A 22,235-nucleotide genomic window follows, 5' to 3' on the forward strand; every position below is an offset into this window, starting at 1 on the left:
ACCCCTGTGTGTGTGTCTGTGTGTGTCTGTGTGTGTGTGTGTGTGTGTGTGTGTCTGTGTGTGTGTGTGTGTGTATGTATGAGTCTGTGGTGTATGAGAGATTCTGTGTATGTGTGAGAATGTGTGTGTGAGAGAATGTGTGCGTGTGTGAGAGTGTGTGTATGTGTGAGGGAGTCTGTGTGTGTGCGTGTGAGTCTGTGTGTGTACGTGTGAGTCTGTGTGTGTGCGTGTGAGTCTGTGTGTGTGCGTGTGAGTCTGTGTGTGTGCGTGTGAGTCTGTGTGTGTGCGTGAGAGTCTGTGTGTGTGTGAGGGAGTCTATGTGTGTGTGAGGGAGTCTATGTGTGTGTGAGGGAGTCTATGTGTGTGAGGGAGTCTGTGTGTGTGAGAGAGTCTGTGTGCGTGTGTGAGAGAGTCTGTGTGCGTGTGTGAGAGAGTCTGTGTGCGTGTGTGAGAGAGTCTGTGTGCGTGTGTGAGAGAGTCTGTGTGCGTGTGTGAGAGAGTCTGTGCGTGTGTGAGAGAGTCTGTGTGCGTGTGTGAGAGAGTCTGTGTGAGAGTGTGTGTGTGTGTCTCTGTGTGAGAGTGAGTATATCTATGTTTGTCCTGTGTGTATGTGTGTGTGCGCTCTCCTTCTCCTCTCTGACCATCACCCAAACTCTCCAGCCCTGCCGACCTAAATTGTCCAGTCCGCCTGGATCCCAGGGTTCTCTCTCACTCTCTGTGCAGGGACCCTGGCTGACATCCTGGCAGTGCCCTCTAGAGCGCAGCACTGCACCAGGAATAAGGGGCTGAGCCAAGGAGCCAGTGAGTGCAGCGTTCCCTTGGCTTGTTGATCACATTCCATGGACGTTTGCTTAAAGGCAGGAAGAAAGAAATATGGGTGGGAACAGTGTGTCCCAGGGAAAAGGGGGAACCTGTCTTGGATGTTTGGGCTCCTGTTAAAAGCTGTCTCTGTGCTCAAATGCGTGTGTGTGTGTAATTTGTTCCGGATTTTATTGGCCTGCTTGCTTCCAGCATTTGTGTGGGATGTCAAGGTCCTTTCAGAGGGAGCGAGAGGAGATTAACCAGTGTGATGCCAGGGGGAGGGCAGTGGGGGGGGACTTCAGTGCGTGTCTGGAGAAGCTGGACTTGTTCCCCCTCAGACCACGGACGGTTAAGGGGGGGATCGAACCGGCGTGTTCGAAATCGAAAAGGCACAGATCGAAGATCATTTGCAAAGGAATCTGAGGAGAGACGAGTTCTCTTAACATGGCAGAGTAGATAAGGAAAGAAACTGTTCCCACTGGTGAGAGGATCGAGAACGAGAGGGCACAGATTTAAAGTGATTTGCGAAAGAAGCAAATATAATGTGAGAAAAAACTGTTCCCCACAGCGAGTGGTTGGGGTCCGGAATGCGCTGCCTGGAAGTGTGGCGGCAGGTTCAATCGAGAGGGTGTTAGATGTGCAGGGGACACGCAGAAAAGGCAGGGGAATGGCGCTAAGTCACCATGCTCATTTGGAGAGCCAGTACAGGCATGATAGGCCGAATGGCCTCCTCCTGTGCTGGTGTTCGGGGAAGGCGAGGCCGGGGGCAGTGGGATTCTCGAGGTTTTCATTTTGTCGGAATGCGGCAATCCGGTTTTCCGAATGGAACACTGCCGAGCCGCTCGTTTATCGATTAGGCCCGCCTTGATCCCGGTCCAATGGCAACCATCGCCAGAGTGAGGCCTTTCCATCGTGTTATTCATTCAGGGGATGTGGGCAGCGCTGATTGGGGCCATCAATTGTCCATCCCTAATTGCCCTTGAAATGAGCGGCCATTTCAGAGGGCATGTTGAAAATCAACCACATTGCATATACTCACCACCCCCCCCCCACACATACACCCCCACACGCACTCACCCCCACACTCACAGCCCCCACACTCACAGCCCCCACACACACACCCCCCCACAAACACACCCCCACAGGCACTCACCCCCACAGGCACTCACCCCCACAGGCACTCACCCCCACAGGCACTCACCCCCACAGGCACTCACCCCCACAGGCACTCACCCCCACACGCACTCACCCCCACAGGCACTCACCCCCACAGGCACTCACCCCCACAGGCACTCACCCCCACAGGCACTCACCCCCACAGGCACTCACCCCCACAGGCACTCACCCCCACACGCACTCACCCCCACACGCACTCACCCCCACACGCACTCACCCCCACACGCACTCACCCCCACACGCACTCACCCCCACACGCACTCACCCCCACACGCACTCACCCCCACACGCACTCACCCCCACACGCACTCACCCCCACACGCACTCACCCCCACACGCACTCACCCCCACACGCACTCACCCCCACACGCACTCACCCCCACACGCACTCACCCCCACACGCACTCACCCCCACACGCACTCACCCCCACACGCACTCACCCCCACACGCACTCACCCCCACACGCACTCACCCCCACACGCACTCACCCCCACACGCACTCACCCCCACACGCACTCACCCCCACACGCACTCACCCCCACACGCACTCACCCCCACACGCACTCACCCCCACACGCACTCACCCCCACACGCACTCACCCCCACACGCACTCACCCCCACACGCACTCACCCCCACACGCACTCACCCCCACACGCACCCCCCCCCACATACACACTCACGCACACTCTCACACATTCCCCCCCACCCACATACACTCACACCCCCCCCCCACGCACACACACACTCACCCACGCACACACACACTCACCCACGCAGTCACGTGTAGGCCAGACCGGGTAAGGATAGCAGACATTACTGAAGCAGATGGGTTGTTCATGGTCATCATCAGACTCTTAATTCCAGATTCTTGAAAATGTATTGAATTCAAATTTCACCATCTGCCGTGGCGGGATTCGAACCCACATTCCCAGACCTTTATCCTGGGTCTCTGGATTACTCGTCCAGTGACGATACCATTGCACCACTTCACTCAAAACGTCACCATCTCTTTTCACGTGCATGGGAATGATGAACAGTTGTAGACTCAGAGTTTTACAGCACAGAAAGAGGCCCTTCGGCCCATCATGCCTGCACCAGCCAGCAAGAACCTATCTATCCTAATCCCCTTTCCCAGCATTGGTCTGTAGTCTTGTGTGCTATGGTGTTTCAAGTGCTCATCTAAATGCCTGGTTGGCACTCCTCTCCAAAGCGGCACAGTGGTTGGCACTGCTGTCCCACAGCACCAGGGACCCGGATTCAATTCCGGCCTCGGGTCACTGTCCGTGTGGAGTTTGCACGTTCTCCTCATGTCTGCTTGGTTTCCTTCGGGTGCTCCGGTTTCCTCCCACAGTCCAAAGATGTGCAGGTTAGATGGATTGGCCATGCTAAATTGCCCCTTAGTGTCCTTGGTAGATGGATGAGGTGTGTTTGGTAGATGGATTCGCCATGGGAAATGTGTATCAGGGATAGGACGGGGTAGAGGGCATGGGTGAAACACTCTGCCAGAGTATCAGTGCACATTCGATGGACTGAATGACCTCTTCTGCACTGTATGGATTCTATAAAAAGATACTTCACAAGTGCTGCTTTGCAGCCAATGCACTTTGCGGCCAGGCCCAGGCTTTGAAACCATATTCCAGAGATGTCCCCTCGGAGAGGGAGAGAGCGAGAGGAGACCTGTCAATCACTCCCCAAGCCCATAATCCCATTGGGATCCTGGAGGTGAAAGGTCAGTGCACATGGTTCCCGGTGCCTCGCTTTGATCATGGATCTGTGCCTCTCATTAACAGAAAGGGGAGCCGGTTTGGAGTCTGCGTCGTGCAGTAGCCAAGTTGGATTGATGGCAGCAGAGAGATGGGGGTCGGGGGTGGGGGGGGGGGGGGGGGGGGGGGGTTTATAAATGAGCTAAGAGGAAACGGCACCAACTGTTTTAGCACTTTGCGTAAGGAATAACCTCTCGCTTCCCCCCCAGCAGGCAAGACAATCATTGCAGCAGCTGACTCGAGCCAGCCTTTAAAATACATGTAATAATACTTAACTCCTGCTGTCTGAACCAGCCACATTCCAAAAAAAACGCTGAAACAAGCCTTCGCCCGACTTGGGGCTGAGTTGGGAGGACGATGTCTGTAATACCAGCAGCAGCACACAGCTTCAGACAAATGCGAATGATGCTGAACTAGGGAAAAATATTCAGGTCAGGTGACATTTAGGAACAGAAGAGTAGACCATTCGGCCCATCGAGCCTGCTCTGTCATTCAACTAGATCATGGCGGATCTTCTGTCCCGGTGCCATTTTCCTGTGCTATCCCCAAATCCCTTGCCATCATCTCGAAATCTATCGATTTCAGTCTTGACCACACTCAGCGACTGAGCTTCCCACAGCCCCCTGGGACAGAGACTTCCAAAGATTCACCACCCTTTGAGAGAAGAAATTCCTCCTCATCTCAGTCTTAAATGTCCTGGCCCTTATCCTGAGACCGTCCCTGAGACTGTATCTCAGAATCAGGGGCACACTGGTTAGCACTGCTGCTTCACCACGCCAGGGACCCAGGTTCGATTCCCGGCTTGGGTCACTGTCTGTGTGGAGTCTGCACATTCTCCCTGTGTCTGCGTGGGTTTCCTCCGGGTGCTCCGGTTTCCTCCCACAGTCCGAAAGACGTGCTGGTTAGGTGCGTTGGTCATGCTAAATTCTCCCTCAGTGTACGCGAACAGGTGCCGGAGTGTGGCGACTAGGGGATATTCACAGTAACTTCATTGCAGTGTTAATGTAAGCCATGTGACTAATAAATAAACTTTTCACTTTTTTATCCCCTGGATCTGGACACCACCCCCAACCCCCATCGGGGGAAACATCCTTCCCGCATCTACTCTATCCGGCCCTGTAAGAGCTGTGTACATTTCAATGAGATCATGTCTCATTCTTCGAAGCTCTAGAGAAATGAGGCCCAGTCTCTTCAATCTTTCCAATCCCGCCATCCCGGGAATCAGTCTGGTGAACATTCATTGCACTTCCTCTGTGGCCAGTATATCCTTCCTTCGGTAAGGAGACCAAAACTGTACTCAGTACTCCATAGAGAGAACTATTGAGATATACAGCATGGGAAACAGGCCCTTCGGCCCAACTTGTTCATGCCAACCAGGATTCCTAAACTGAACTAGTCCCATTTACCTGCGTTTGGTCCATATCCCTCTAAACCTTTCCCATCTATGTACCTGTCCAAATGCTTTTGAAATGTTGGAACTGTGCCGCCTTTATCACCTCCTCTGGCAACTCATTCCACACATGTGTGAAATGATGCCCCTCAGGTTCCCTTTAAATCTTTTCCCTCTCACCTTAAACCTATGCCATCTAGTTTTAGCACAGTGGTTAGCACTGCTGCCTCACAGCGCCAGGGACCCAGGTTCAATTCCAGTCTCGGGTCACTGTCTGTGCGGAGTCTGCACTTTCTCCCCGTGTCTGCGTGGGTTTCCTCCGGGTGCTCCAGTTTCCTCCCACAATCCAAAGATGTGCGGGTTAAGTGCATTGGCCATGATAAATTGCCCCTTGAGTGTGTAGGTTAGATGGATTCGCATGGTAAATGTGTGGAGTTACAGGGATAGGGCCTGGGTGGGATTGTGGTCAGAGAGCTGGTGCAGGCTCGATGGGCCAAAGGTTTCCTTCTGCACTCTCATGATTCTTTGATTCTCTGTTCCTTTTACCCGAGCATTTACCCTAGCTAGTCCCCCTGACACTAAGGGGCAATTTAGCATGGAATTGTGGGGATCCCACACTAAGGGGCAAGTAAATGCATGGGATTGTGGGGATCGGGCCTGGGTGCAATTGTGGTTAGTGCAGACCCGATGGGCTGAATGGCCTCCTTCTGCACTGTAGGATTATATGATTCTACCTGTTAACCAGTCCTTGATCCATGTTAGTACATTTCCCCCTATCCCATGTGCTCCAATATTGTTTACTAACCTACAACGTGGGACCCTATTGATTCTGAGAATCCAAATACACCACATCCCCTTGTTCCCCTTTACTATTCTGCTTGTAACATGCTCAAAAAACTCCAGCAGGTTTGGCAAACAGGATTCCTCTGTTACAAATCCATGTTGACTCTGCCGAACTTGACCATTAATTTCTAAGTGTCCAGTTAGTACATCCTTTAGAATAGATTCGAGCACTTTCCCTGCTACTGACGTCAGGCTAATGGGTCTATGGCTTCCCCTGTTTTCTCTCTCTCCCCCTCCTTTCTTAAATGGTGGGGGTAACATTTGCTACCTTCCCATCGCAGGAATCTATAGGATTTTGGAAGATGCTCACCAATATCATAGAATCCCTACAGTGCAGAAGGAGGCCACTCGGCCCATCGAGTCTGCACTGACCACAATCCCACCCAGACCCTATTCCCGTAACCCCACATATTTACCCCGCTAATCCCCTGACACTAGGGTCAATTTAGCATGGCCAATCAACCTAACCCGCACATCTTTGGACTTGGGAGGAAACTGGAGCACCCAGAGGAAACCCCCGTAGGCATGGGGAGAATGTGCAAACTCCACACAGGCAGTGACCCGAGGCCGGAATCGAACCTTGGTCCCTGGCGTTGTGAGCCAGCAGTGCTAACCACGGTGCCACCATGTCGCCCACATATGTTCATGATCACTGCAGCCACCCTCTTTCAACATTCTGGGATGTAGGTTCAAGGGATTTATCAACTTTCGAACACAATAACTCATCCAGTACTGCATATTTACCCATTCATATCTTTCAGTTCCTCATTCTCATTAGCCCACACCCCTGTTCTCCAGTATTTCTGGAAGATCTCTTTATATGGGGGCGGCACGGTGGCACAGTGGTTAGCACTGCTGCCTCACAGCGCCAGGGACCCGGGTTCAATTCCTGGCTTGGGTCACTCTCTGTGTGGAGCTTGCACGTTCTCCCTGTGTGCGTGGGTTTCCTCCAGGTGCTCCTGTTTCCTCTCTCAGTCCAAAGATGTGCGGGTAGGTGGATAGGCCGTGTTAAATTGCCCCGTAGTGTCAGGGGGACTCGCTCGGGTAAATGCATGGCGTTATGGGGATAGGGTCTGGGTGGGATTGTGGTCGGTGCAGACTCGATGGGCCAAATGGCCTCCTTCTGCACTGTATGATTCTACCTTCCTCTGTTAAGAAAAACCCAAGTTAATTATTTAACTTCTCTGCCTTTTTCATCATTCCCCATTATAAATTCTCCTGTCTTTGCCTATAATGGACTCACCTTTGCTAATAGAACACAGCATGACCCTTCAGCCCAACTCATCCATGCTGGCCAGGTTTCCTGAACTGAACTATTCCCATTTGCCTGCATTTCGCCCATATCTCTCACACCTTTTCCTATCCGTATACTTGCCCAAAACTCTTTTGCCTCTTTATATATTTATAGAAGCTTTTACGGTCATTTTTTAAAATGTGTTTTTATTAGTTTACATTCATAGTCTGTTCTCCCCTTTTTGGTTTCTTGGTCCACCTCCAGCTGACTAGTTTTTTTTGACAACTTTATGAGCCTCTTCCTTTGATCTAGTACGACCTTTAACTTACTTTGTTAGTCACGGTTTACTCACTTTTTTAGTATTTTAAAGGAATGTGTATTTGTTGTAAGCCATGTATTAATTCTTTTAAATACCAGCTATTGCCCTTCTACCATCATACATGTTAATGTATTTTCCCAATATGCCACAGCCAACATGCTCCCTCATACTTTTGTAGCTTCCTTTGTTTAGATTTAAGGTCCCTATTTCAAATTGAACCCCACTGTCCAACATACTATGATCACTCTTCTCTTTTACAATACAATTATTAATTAGTCCTTTCTCCTTGCATCATACTGTATCTGAAATAGCCTCTTCCCCAAAATAAAAGCAAAATACTGTGGATGCTGGAAAAGCTCAGCAGGTCTGGCAGAGAGAGAAACAGAGCAGATGTTTCGAGTTCATATGACTCTCCTTTGGAGCTCTGATGCTCTTCTGGAGATCATGAATGCTCATGGGGACGGAGTCAAATTCTTCAGAGCACTTTTTTTGTGGTTGCCTGTTTTCTGCGATACATCATAGAATCCCTCCAGCGCAGAAGGAGGCCATTCAGCCCATCGAGCCAACAACAATCCCACCCTAGGCCGTAACCCCACATATTTGCCTTGTTAATCTCCCCGGCACTATGAGGCAATTTATCACGTCCAATCCACTTACCCTGCACATCTTTGGACTATGGGAGGAAACTGGAGCACCCGGAGGAAACCCACGCAGACAGTGATCCAAGGCCAGAATTGAATCCGGGCCACTGGCACTGTGAGGCACCGTGCTGCCTGTGTGAGATGGGTGAGGTGCCCGCGGAGATGGCTCGTGCCCTTGAAACTTCTCCATAAGAAGGTGTCGGGAGTTGAGATGGGTTTCATCTGGAGAGCTACCCAACCTGGCTCGAGGCACCTTTGCACAATTCCTAGCCAGTCTCTTCCGGGTGGTGTCATGGTGGCTGCAAGTCTCTGGCCGGAATGGGGGTTACCAAGCAACCATCCCATCAACCACCGCTGTACGTGACTGGCACGCACCCCGGTCATTCTCTCTTCCATCTTCTTCCATCGGGAAAAAGATACAAAAGTCTGAGGTCACGTACCACCCGACTCAAGAACAGCTTCTTCCCTGCTGCCATCAGACTTCTGAATGGACTTGCCTTGCATTGAGTTGATCTTTCTCCACAGCCTAGCTATGACTGTAACACTACATTCTGCACTCTCTCGTTTCCTTCTCTATGAACGGTATGTTTTGTCTGTATAGGGTGCAAGAAGCAATACTTTTCACTGTATACTGATATGTGACAAGAAATCAAATAAAACCAAATCAAAGTGCCTCACAGATAGCGAAGTACTTTCACGAGTTCGGGTCATCGCCACAAGGTAGGAAAGGTGACCAATTTGTGCACAGCAGGATCACGCAAAAAGAAAATATGACAGGATAACGATAAGGGGATCATCTGTTGGTCGAGGGACAAGCAGCGGCCCGGGTCACTGCGGGAAAACGCGGCCTGTTTGGAAACCGGAGCACCCGGAACAAACCCAGACACGGGGAGAACGTGCAAACTCCACACAGACAGTGACCCGAGGCCTGAATTGAACCTGGGTCCCTGGCGCTGTGAGGCAGCAGTGCTAACCACTGTGCCATTCAGCCCTTTGAGCTTGTTCCACCATTCAATACAATCATGGCTGATCCTCTTATCTCAAAGCAATATCCCCGCTTTCTCCCCATTCCTCTTGATGCCATTAAAATCTAAGACATCATCTATCTCTTTCTTAAATATATTCAGTGACTTGGCCTTCGCAGCCTTCTGTGGTAGAAAATTCCACAGGCTCATTACCCTGTGATTGAAGAAATTTCTCCACATCTTGGTTCTAAATGGCCTCCCCCGTATCCCGAGACTGAGTCCACGACAGCACGGTGGTTAGCACTGCTGCCCCAGAGTGCCAGGAACCCGTGTTCGATTCCTGGCTTGTGTCACTGTCTGTGTGGAGTTTGCACGTTCTTCCCGTGTCTGCGTGGGTTTCCTCCGGGTGCTCCGGTTTCCTCCCACAGTCGGAAAGACGTGCTGGTTCAGGTGCATTGGCCATGCTAAATTCTCCCTCAGTGTACCTGAACAGGTGCCGGAGTGTGGCGACTCGGGGATTTTCGCAGTAAATTCATTGCAGTGTTAACGTAAGCCTTGTGACAATAATAAATGAACTTTAAACTTGTTCTTGGCTCCCCGCTTCCCCCCTCAGCCAGAGGAAATAACATCCCTGTATCCAGTCTGTCCATCCCTGTCAGAATGTTATACGTTTCAGCCTGGGAATGGAGGGATACAAACGATTGGTCTAGTTGGACCAAGGAGCGGCACAGGCTTGGAGGGCCGAAGGGCCTGTTTCCTGTGCTGTACTGTTCTTTGTTCTTTGTTTCAATTACATCCTCCCCCTCTCCCCCCTCTCATTCTTCTAATCTCCAGTGAACGCAGGCCCAATCGAGATCCTGGAGCGGGGTTTGAACCCACGATCGGTGCAGCCGCACCGACTTGCAGCTGAGACCTGGCAGGGGATTCTGGAGAGTGCCAGTGCCGCGGGGCTGGGCGCCAAAAACAGGATGGTGTGAGCAGTCAGGGTAAACAACGCAGAGGGGAGAGGCTCGCAAACTGATCAAAAATCCAGCAAACATAAATAGTCGACAATGTCTGCCCAAACGAAACCCAGAGAGTCGCTCCCTTTGAGGTGGCAAAAAGTCTGCACCCGTTCAAATTAGTGGCTTCAGTGTTGATTTTCATAAATATAGAACAGTTTTACTTCAGAACACTGGATCCCGTCCCACTCCATTTATATAAGCCTATCATTTGTCGAGGTCACGTGGGCTGGCATCTTAATTCTGTTTGCAAGCAGAATCCCAGAGCTGTGTCACTTCGAAGTACAAGACACATGTGAAACTCCTACACGGTCCCCTCATGCCATTGCCATCTTATCAGCTCTTCCTCCATGGCCACTGGGTCAAAGTCCTAGAACAACCCATGCGGTGGCACGGTGGTTAGCACTGCAGCCTCATAGCGCCAGGGACCCCGGGTTCAATTCCGACCTCGGGTGACTGTGTGGAGTCTGCACGTTCTCCCCGTGTCTGCCTGGATTTCCTCCGGTTTCCTCCCACAATCTAAAGATGTCCGGGTTAGGTGGATTGGCCATGTTAAATTGCCCCTTAGTGTCAAGGGGACTAGCTAAGGTAAATGCATGGGGTTACGGGACTACGGCCTGGGTGGGATTGTGGTCGGTGCAGACTCGATGGGCTGAATGGCCTCCTCCTGCGCTGTAGGGATTTCCCCCCTGCCCCAGCTCCAGGGATGTAGCTTATTCATCCGTTGATGGATCTGGGTGTCGCTGGCTAGGCCAGCGTTTATCTGCCATCCCGAATTGTCTCTCGAGAATTATAGAATCCCTATAGTGCAGAAGAGGCCATTTGGCCCATCGGGTCTACACCAGTTCTCTGACTATCTTACCCAGGTCCATCCCCCCCCCCCCCCCAACCCGATCCCGTAACTCCACACATTTGCCATGACTAACCAACTAATCTACACATCCTGAGACACTAAGGGGCAATTTAGCACAGCTGATCAACCTAATTCGCACATCTTTGGACTGTGGGAGGAAACCCATGCAGACACGGGGAGAATGTGCAAACTCCACACACAGTGACCCAAGCTGGGAATCGAAACCGGGTCTGTGAGGCAGCAGTGCTAACCACTGTGCCGCCCAGGTGGTAATGAGCCACTTCCTTGAGCCGCTGCAGTCCACGTGGTGTAGGTGCACCCACAATGCTGTTAGGGAGGGCATTCCAGTGTTTTGACCCAGACACAGTGAAAGAATGGCGATATATTTCTAACAGATTAAAGGAAAAAATCTCCCATTGGCTCTTCTTGTTCTGTCTAACTGGATTCTATCACATTCTGCAGTGAAGACTCAGTTCCATGTCTCATCTGGAACACAGTCTCTCCGACGTTGGAGCTATCTCTCAGTCCAACAATGTGGGAGAATCCAACTGAATTACGTGCTCAGGTTTACAAAGCGGGACTTGAACCAGCAACCTTCTGCAGCAGAGGCAAGAGAGTTACCCACCGAGCCATGGCCTGTTCTGCTTGGGGTTAGCTAACTCACTGAGGTTAACCCCACCACCCCCCACCATTGATAGTTACCCCCAGTGGCTGGCACCTCACTGTCTTCACCACAGGAGTTCTCATTCCCTGTCTCAGACATCATGTGATGTCTCCAGTCATTCTCCTGTGATCCCTTTTCTCACTTTGCTGAGGCTGGAGGCTTACGGAACCTGTTTTAAGTGGGACAATTAGGAACACAGGAGTAGGCTATTCAGCCTGTGGAACCTGCTCCACCATTCAATATTCTCATGGCCAATCACCCACTTCAATGCCTTTTGTTCCCCCACACTAAAATTAAAGATTCAAGTTTATTTATTCGTCACAAGTAGGCTTACATTAACACTGCGATGAAGTTACTGTGAAAATCCCCCAGTCGGCACACTCTGGCGCCTGTTCGGGTACATTGAGGGAGAATTTTGCATGGCCAATGCACCTAACCAGCACGTCTTTTCGACTGTAGCAGGAAACCAGAGCACCCGGGGGAAACCCACGCAGATATGGGGAGGACGTGCAGACTCCACACAGACAGTGACCCGAGGCTGGAATCAAACCCGGATCCCTGGCTAACCACTGTGTCACTGCGCCGCCTCACTATCCACTTACCTCTATGGGTTTTTGGTATTGAGGAATTGAGCAAACTCTGCTTTAAACAAACTCAACGACTGAACATCCACAACCCTCTGGGGTAGAGAAGTCCAAAGATTCACAACCCCCTGTGGAAAGATATGTCTCCTCATCTCGGTCCTACGTGGCTTCCCCCCTTATCTTGAAATCTTACCCCTTGATCCTTGACTCCCCAACCAAGGGGAAACATCGGACCTGCATCTACCCTGTCTATTCCTTTAAGTATAGGTTTGAGATCACCTTTCATTCTTCAAAACACGAGAGAATACAGGCCCAGTATACTTGAACTCTCTTCATAAAACATAGAATCCCTACAGTGCAGAAGGAAACCAATCAGCCCATCGAGTCTGCACCGACCACAATCCCACCAGGCCCTATTCCCGTAACCCCACAGATTTACCCTGCTAATCCCCCTGAAACTAGGATCAATTTAGCTCAGCCAATCCACCTAACCCCCACATCTTTGGACTGATAGGAAACCGGAGCACCCAGAGGAAACCCACGCAGACACGGGAAGAATGTGCAAACTCCGCACAGACAGTGACCCGAGGCTGGAGATGAACCTGGGTCCTTGGCGCTGTGAGGCAACAATGCTAACCACTGTGCCACCCCGGAACAAGCCTGGTAAACCTTCGTTGCACTCCCTCCATGGCAATAATGTCCTTTTTGAGGTAAGGGGACCATAACTGCACACAGTCCTCCAGGTGCAGTCTAACCAAGCTCCAATACAATTGTAACAAGACCTCACTACTCCGGCACTCAAATCCTTTTGTGATAAAGGCTAGCCATTAGCCTCCTGAATTGCTTATTGCAATTCTTGTATTGGTTCTTGTGTTGTGGGTGTTCTATTGGTTTTGGGGAGAAAGCAGGATTAGGCTATTGAGTTGGACATTCAACTATGATCGTGGTGAATGGCGGAGCAGACTCGAAGGGCCGAATGGCCTCCTTCTGCTCCAATCTTCTATGTTTCTATATGTTGCTGGCAAGATTTATTGCCCATACCGTGTTGCCCCCTGAGAAGGTGGTGGTGAGCCGCCTTCTTGAGCCGCTGCAGTCCCTGAGGTGTAGGTACCCCCACAGCGCTGTTAGGGAGGGAATTCCAGAACTTTGACCCAGCGACAGTGAAGGAACGGCCGATTTTTTCCAAGTCAGGATGGTGAGTGACTTGGAGGGGAACCTCCAGGTGGTGGTGTTTCTCGGTCATTTTCTAATACCCTGTGGAATGAATCGAACTGGCTGGAGACTGGCATCTGGGGAACCACAGGAGGAGGCCGAGGTGGATCACCCACTTGGCACTGCAGGAGGCTGACGGGTAGTTGTTAACGCCTTGCCTTTCTTTGCTCTAATGCTCAGTGCCTCCCCCCCCACCCCCCGCCAACTGCCTCCTATCAATCAGGATGGGGATATTGGTGGTGACCACTCCACCATTGAGTTATTTCATCGCCTGACACTATTCAAGACATTCTGAACTCCGCATGCTTCACTCTGTCGAGAAGCTGAATACTGTGGATGCTGGAAATCTGAAATCTAACCAGGAAAGGCCAGGGGGGGAGGTTCAGCAGGTCAGGCAGCATCTGTGGAGAGAGGAAGAAACCGGATTATTTAACTTTAACGGTTCAGGTCGCTGACCTCTTATCAGAACTCCAGAACTGGGAAACGGTTAAGAGGCGTGATAGGTCTCAAGGGCAAAGTGTGGGCAGAGTGAGGACATAAGGACAGACCGTGATAGGAATGGAGAATAAAAATGGGGAAGTCCTGCTCAAACTGTACAAGGCACTAGTTAGACCGCACTGGGAATACGGTGAACAGTTTTGATCCCTTATCTAAGGAAAGGTATACCGACATTGGAGGCAGTCCAGAGAAGGCTCACTCGGTTGATCCTTGGTATGGAGGGATTTTCTTATGAGTTTGAGTCGGTTGGGTCTGTACTCATTGGAGTTTAGAAGAATGAGAGATGACCTTATTGAGACATATCAGATTCTCAGGGGGTTTGACAGAGTAGATGCTGAGAGGTTGTTTCCCCTTGTGGGGGAGTCTAGGACCAGAGGGCATCATCTCAGAGTAAGGGGATCACCCATTGAAGACAGAGATGAGGAGGAATTTCTTCTCTCAGAGGGTAGTGAATGTGTGGAATTCTTTACCACAGAGGGCTGTAGATGCTGGGTCATTAAGTCTGTTCAAGGCTGAGATAGACAGGTTTTTAATCAGTAAGGGAATCGAGGGTTATGGGGATAAGGCGGGAAAGTGGAGTTGAGGATTATCACAGCAGATCAGTTATGATCTCATTGAGTAGTGGAGCAGACTCGATGGGCCGAATGGCCGACTTCTGCTCCCATGTCTTGTAGTGTTCGAGCGAGGAAGACAGGACAGAGTGAATGACAGAAGAAGTAGGCTTCCAGGGCAAAAGAGAATAATGACGGTGCAAAGAAGAGAAACCAAAAGATGTGCTCGAAGCAGATGTGTCACCGACAGAAAGAAAATAAACACGACCGGCAAAGATTGAGACAACGGAGTGTGGGGGACAAAGCTCATCGGTCTGAACTCCCATGTCGAGTTGGGAAGGTTGTCAGGTGCCAAATGGAAAAGACAAGATGCTGTTCCTGTGATACAGTATGACGACAGGTCAAGGACAGAGACGTCAGCGTGAGGACAAGGTGGTGAATCAAAATGGCCGACCGACGGACGTTTGGGGGCTCACGCTCGTGGGACTGAGCAGGAAGTGTTTCACAATGCGCAATCTGTGTTTGTCCCCCTCTACCCGCACCCACTGCCCCTCCCCCCCCCCCCCCCCCGACCCCAGCATAGAGGAGAGCAGCCAATACAGTAGACTAGATTCAGGTGGAAGGAGGGGTGGCATGGTGACACAGTGGTTAACACTGCTGCCTCACAGCTCCAGTGACCCGGGTTCAATTCTGGCCTCGGGTCACTGTCTGTGTGGAGTTTGTAAGTTGTCTGCGTGGGTTTCCTCCGCCTGTTCCGGTTTCCTCCCACACTCCAAAAATGTGTGGGTTAGGTTGATTGGCCATGTTAAATTAACCTGAGTGTGAGGGCAATTAGCAGGGTAAATATGAGGGGTTATGGGAGTAGGGCCTGGGTGAGATTGTGGTCGACGCCGATTCGATGGGCCAAATGGCCTCCTTCTGCACTGTAGGGATCCTATGAGAGCTTGGACAGTGATCTTTTTCATTTGATTTATTATTGTCACATCTATTAGCATACGGTGAAAAAGTTTTGTTTCTTGCGCACTATACAGACAAAACATACCGTTCATAGAGTTCATTGGGGAGAGGGAAAGGAGAGGGTGCAGAATGCTAAATGGACAAGAGTTACAAACCTCTTGCGATTGACGGGGGAGGTGCCTTGGGAGAGGTGTCTGGGTGTTGGGGGAAGGGTGGGGGAGGCGGTGACTGAGGAATGGATCAGGATGTCGGGGAGGGGAGGGACCCTTGGGAATGCTGAAAGGGGAAGGGAGGAGGCAGACGATGTGCTTGGGGGTGGCCTCGCTCTGAAGGTTCGGATTGTGTCAGGTCTACAGGGTGGTTGGGAGGTGGAAGTCGCTGCATCAGGGCTGGAGAAGGTGGGGGCATTCTAACGGGAAGCTGGATAAACACACGAGGGAGAGAAAACAACAGACGATTGTGTTTGTGGAGTGAGATGAAGTAAAGATGGGAGAAGACTGGGCGTGCAGCATAAACACCAGTACACAGCATTTGGGATATTTCTGTACTGTAGACCCTCTGTGATTGATATATATATATATACTTAGTTGACTGCTCTTTTGAGAGTTTTAAATAACTCTGGGTTATTTAAGTTGGCTTGGTCGGATTATTTGATGGAAAGTATTCCTCAGCCTGTCTAATCCAAACAGGAGAGTCTGTTTCACAGAGATAGGCAAACAAGAGAGATTCTGTGGAGGGTGAAAGCAGGAATACAAGAATATGATCTAAATACATTTCATTGACTGAATCTGCTTCGGAAAGTCAGTGTGATTATTGGATTCTCATTAAAAATCCATCGGATTCACGATTGGCCTTTAGGGAAGGAAATCTGCCGTCCTTACCCGGCCTGGGCCCACCTCTGACTCCAAGCCTGCGGCAGGTGGCACAGCGGTTATCGCTGCCGCCTCACAGCACCAGGGACCCGGGTTCGATTCCTGTCTTGGGTCACTGTCTGTGTGGAATCTGCACGTTCTCCCAGTTTCCTCCCACAGTCCAAAGATGTGCAGGTTAGGTGAATTGGCCATGCTAAATTCTCCCTCAGTGTACCCGAACAGGCACCAGAGTGTGGTGACTAGGAGATTTTCACAGTAACTTCATTACTGTGTGAATATAAGCCTACTTGTGACTAATAAATAAACTTTAAAACTTTACTTTAGGAGGGGGAGACACATAGAAGATAGGAGCAAGAGGAGGCCATTTGGCCCTTTGATCATGGCTGATCATCCAACTCAATAGCCTAACCTGCTTTCTCCCCATAACCTTTGATCCCATTGGCCCCAAGTGCTATATCCAACCGCCTCTTGAATACATTCAATGTTTTGTGTATAAAATTATGAAGGGCATAGATAGGGTGAACAGTGGGAAGCTTTTTCCCAGGTCGGAGGTGACGAACACAAGGGGTCACGGGTTCAAGGTGAGGAGGGCAAGGTTCAACACAGATGTCAGGGCGACGTATTTTACACAGAGGGTGGTGGGGGCCTGGAATGCACTGCCAAGCAAGGTGATTGAGGCGGACATGCTGGGATCGTTTAAGACTTATCTCGATAGCCCCATGAACAGACTGGGAATAGAGGGATACAAACGAATGGTCTACTTGGGCACATGAGCGGCGCACGCTTGGAGGGCCGAAGGGCCTGTTCCTGTGCTGTATTGTTCTTTGTTCTTTGTTTTGGCACTAACTACTTCCTGTGGTAATGAATTCCACAGACTCACCACTCTTTGGGTGAAGAAATGTCTCCTCATCTCCGCCCTAAATGGTCTACCCCGAATCCTCAGACTGTGACCCCTGGATCTGGACTCCCCCACCATTGGGAATATCCTCCCTGCATAAAACCTGTCTAGTCCTGTTAGAATTTTATAAGTCTCTGTGAGATCCCCCCTCATTCGCCTGAACTCCAGCGAAAAAAATACTAATCTTGTTAATCTCTCCTCATACATCAGTCCCGCCATCCCGGAATCAGTTTGGTAAACCTTCACTGCACTCCATCAAGAGCAAGAACACCCTTCCTCAGAAAAGGAGACCAAATCCGCACACAACATTTTAGGTGTGGCCTCACCAAGGCCCTGTACAGTTGCAACAACACATCCCTGCTTCTGTACTCAAAATCTGACGCAATGAGGGCCAATATGGCATTTGCCTTCTTTACCGCCTGCTGCACCTGAATGCTTACCTTCAGTGACTGGTGCACAAGGAGACCCAGATCCCGCTTCACACTCCCCTCTCCCAATTTACAGCCATTCAGCTAATAATCTACCTTCTTGTAATATCACTGGACCATTGAGTGATCCACTTGGGTCCAGCCTGATTCTCCAAGGGAAACGCGGGTTTGAATCCAATCACGACAGCTGGTGGAATTTAAATACCATTAATAAATCTGGAACTATAAAGCTAGTCTCAGCGATGTTGACCACGACAACCGATTGTCATCAATTATAAAGACTCCATCTCGTTCACGAATGTCCCTTTTAGGGAAGGAAATCTGCCGTCCTTACCTGGTCTGGCCTACATGTGACTCCAGACCCACACAGCAATGTGGTTGAATCTCAAACAATGACGAGACAGAGTACAGGAAAGAGATAGAGAATCTGGTGAACTGGTTCATCGACAATAATCTGTCCAAAATAAAGGAGATAGTCATCAACTTGAGGAAGAATAGTGGAGGACATGCCCCTCTCTACATCAACAGGGACGAAGTGGAAATGTTTGAGAGTTTGAAGTTTCTAGGTGTCCAGATCACCAACAACCTGTCCTGATCCCACCATGCGGATGCTATAGTTAAGAAAGCCCACCAACGCATCTACTTTCTCAACAGGTTAAGGAAACTCGACATGTATGCTACGACTCTCAGCAACCTTTACAGATGCACCATAGAAAGCATTCTTTCTGGTTGTATCACAGCTTGGTCTGGCTCCTGCTCTGCCCAAGACCGCAAGGAACTACATAATGTCGTGAATGTAGCCCAATCCATCATGCAAACCAACCTCCCATCCATTGACCCTGTCTACACTTCCCGGTGCCTCGGCAAAGCAGCCAGCATAATTAAGGACCCCACGAACCCCAGACATTCTCTCTTCCACCTTCTTCCATCAGGAAAAAGATACAAAGTCTGAGGACACATACGACTGACTCAAGAATAGCTTCTTCCCTGCTACCGTCAGACTTTTGAATGGACCTAACCTCGTATTAAGCTGATCTTTCTCTACACCCTAGCTATGACTATAATACTACATTCTGCACTCTCTACTTTCCTTCTCCCCTATGAACTCTACAAACGGTATGCTTTGTCCATATAATACCCTAGAAACGATACTTTACACTGTATACTCATACGTGTGACAATAATAAATCAAATCAATTCAAAGTAAAGCAGGCAGTGGAGGAACGGGGTAGAGAATCGGCTGGAGCTAACTGGGATGCACAGCGGTTTGTGGGAATGCCGTGGGATTTCGCCACAGCCGCCGATTGATGGAAATCCACCCATTCGGGAATTTTTTTGCTCCAGCCTTCTCCGGATCACCCGCCCTAACCTCCAGGCGGGCAGATATTTTGGACGTGCTGGCTGGTTTGTGACTTCACTTGCAGAATGCTGATTGGATCAGATTGGGCAGCGGGGGTCAGAGACTCTCTCCCCAAGAAATGTCACTCAGGCTGAGGGTGGTGAGAGGGGAGGGGGGGGGGTGGGTGGTGAGGAGATGTGGGGGTTCAAAACTGAGTTAGCTGCATTTCTGTTGGGTCAAGATGCTCAGTGTTGCAGAACAAGCTGGTGGATGGAGTTAAGCAGAATCACCCCTGACCTAATCAACTGGAGATATGGGCTCAAGGGGCTGAATGGCCTCCCTATCGCATCTTCCTATGTGTGTGGGGATGTGTAGGAGCCTATGCATTTGCAAGTCCACATGCGTTTATGTGGATGTGTATATCTGTACATGCACAAGTACGTGTATAGGTATATCATAGAATCCCTACAGTGCAGAAGGAGGCCATTCTGCCCATCGAGTCTGCACCGACCACAATCCCCCCAGGCCCTATTTCTGTAACCCCACATATTTACCGTACTAATTCCCCGTAACATTAGTGTCAATTTAGCGTGGCCAGTCAACCTATCAACATCATAGAATCATCATATGTCATAGAATCCCAACAGTGCAGAAAGAGGCCATTTGGCCCATCAAGTGTGCACCGACTCTCTGAAGAGCATCTTACCAGGCCCTCTCCTCCGCCCTATCCCCGTGACCCCACGCATTTACCATGGCCAATCAACCTAACCCGCATATCTTTGGAGTGTGGGAGGAAACTGGAGCATCGGGAGGAAACCCACGCAGATATAGGGAAAACATGCAGACTTCACACAGACAGTAATCCGAGGCTGGAATTGAACCTGGGCCCCTGATGCTGTGAGACCTGGTGTTAACAACCTGGTGTTGTTAAACTTCTTGCTGTGAGACAGCAGCGCTAAGCCCTGTACCACCATGCCTGTGTCTGTGAGTGGATACATGTGTGCATGTGGTTGTGCGTAAATGTGTGTGTATGCATACGCATATATGTGCGTTCATGGGTTTTATATGTGGCTCCGTGTGTGTGTGAGTGCGTGTGTGTGTGTGTGTGCGTGCATATGTGTGTGTGTGCGTGTGTGTGTGTTTATGTGTGTGTATTTGTATGTGTGAGAGTGTGAGTGTGTGTGTGTGTTTATGTGTGTGTGTTTGTATGTGTGAGAGTGTGTGTGTGTGTGTTTGTATGTGTGAGAGTGTGTGTGAGTGTGTGTGCGTGTGTGTGTTTATGTGTGTGTTTGTATGTGTGAGTGTGTGTGGTGAGTGTGTGCGTGTGTGGTGAGTGTGTGTGTGTGCGTGTGTGGTGAGTGTGTGCGTGTGTGTGTTTATGTGTGTGTTTGTATGTGTGAGTGTGTGTGGTGAGTGTGTGCGTGTGTGGTGAGTGCGTGTGTGGTGAGTGTGTGTATATGTGACCTGGACCACATAAGAGGACACAGTTTAAAAATGAGTGGTCTCCCATTCGAGACAGAGTTGAGGCCACAATCAATGCAGCCATGGTCTGACTGAGTGGCAGAGCTGGGCTCGAGGGGCTGAGTGGCCGACTGCTGTACCTAACTCTGTCTGTAGTTTTGAGTGTCTGTAGATTGTGAGTGCCTGTAATTTGTGAGCACTTGTAGTTTAGCAAGTGTCTGGTTTGCAAGTGTCTGTAGTTTGCGAGTGTGTAGTTTGCGAGTGTCTGTAGTTTGCAAGTGTCTGTAGTTTGCAAGTGTCTGTAGTTTGCGAGTGTCTGTAGTTTGCGAGTGTCTGTAGTTTGCGAGTGTCTGTAGTTTGCGAGTGTCTGTAGTTTGCGAGTGTCTGTAGTTTGCGAGTGTCTGTAGTTTGCGAGTGTCTGTAGTTTGTGAGTGTCTGTAGTTTGCGAGTGTCTGTAGTTTGCGAGTGTCTGTAGTTTGCGAGTGTCTGTAGTTTGCGAGTGTCTGTAGTTTGTGAGTGTCTGTAGTTTGTGAGTGTCTGTAGTTTGTGAGTGTCTGTAGTTTGCGAGTGTCTGTAGTTTGCGAGTGTCTGTAGTTTGTGAGTGTCTGTAGTTTGTGAGTATCACTGATTTGTGAGTGTCTGTAGTTGGCAAACGGCTATAGTTTATTTCTGTCTGTTGGGCTTGGGTTTCACTGATATCCCTCTTCATCCACCATCAACTGTTCTGTTTTACTTTGACAAATTTCCCTGCACGTTGGAGAAGAATAACCTCTCCCTTCCCGACCATTTGAACGGCTGGAAGTCATTTGGATCCAGTTAATTTCCTCACTGCCTCGACTTCTCCTCTTTTCATTGACTTGATGCAGCTACAGCTTTCTTCCATTCTCACGGCCAACCAACCAGGGCTAGGCCTCGGGAATTGAAGATTTCTCTCCTGGACTCTGCTACGAGCAACATTCAGCAGAAAAAAAGTCACATGGGCACTGAATAGATATGTTTTTCTCATTTACTCTGAACCAGTTTTTATTGAAACAGATTGTGGGGGAGGGGGGATGGGGTGAGGGGGTGGGGGTGTTTGGTTGTTAAGGCTGTTTTCAAGGCACGAACTCCAGTTATCTGTCCAAACAGACAGGACAACACCTCTCCCCAACAATTCTCACCTTGTTTTTGCTTTGATCACAGTAAATGGTTCATCTTCAATGACGGAGAACATTCAGGAAGAATTGTTGTTTAAAGACACTATCCGGAATTTTACCGCTCCCCCTGCCACGGGAATCGGAGCAGTAAAATTCCGGATAGTGTCTTTAGGAGTTCAATCCTGATAAATGCGAGGTGATGCATTTTGGTAGAAATAATGTAGGGAGGAGCTATACGATAAATGGCAGAACCATAAAGGGTGTAGATACGCAGAGGGACCTGGGTGTGCAAGTCCACAGATCCTTGAAGGTGACGTCACAGGTGGAGAAGGTGGTGAAGAAGGCATATGGCATGCTTGCCTTTATAGGACGGGGCATAGAGTATAAAAGTTGGGGTCTGATGTTGCAGATGTATAGAACGTTGGTTCGGCCGCATTTGGAATACTGCGTCCAGTTCTGGTCGCCACACTACCAGAAGGATGTGGAGGCTTTGGAGAAAGCACAGAGGAGGTTTACCAGGATGTTGCCTGGTATGGAGGGGCTTAGTTATGAGGAGAGGTTGGGTAAACTGGGGTTGTTCTCCCTGGAAAGACGGAGGATGAGGGGAGACTTAATAGAGGTGTATAAAATTATGAAAGGCATAGAT

Source organism: Mustelus asterias, chromosome 8, assembly GCF_964213995.1.
Source record: "Mustelus asterias chromosome 8, sMusAst1.hap1.1, whole genome shotgun sequence".
Classification (NCBI taxonomy): Eukaryota; Metazoa; Chordata; class Chondrichthyes; order Carcharhiniformes; family Triakidae; genus Mustelus; species Mustelus asterias.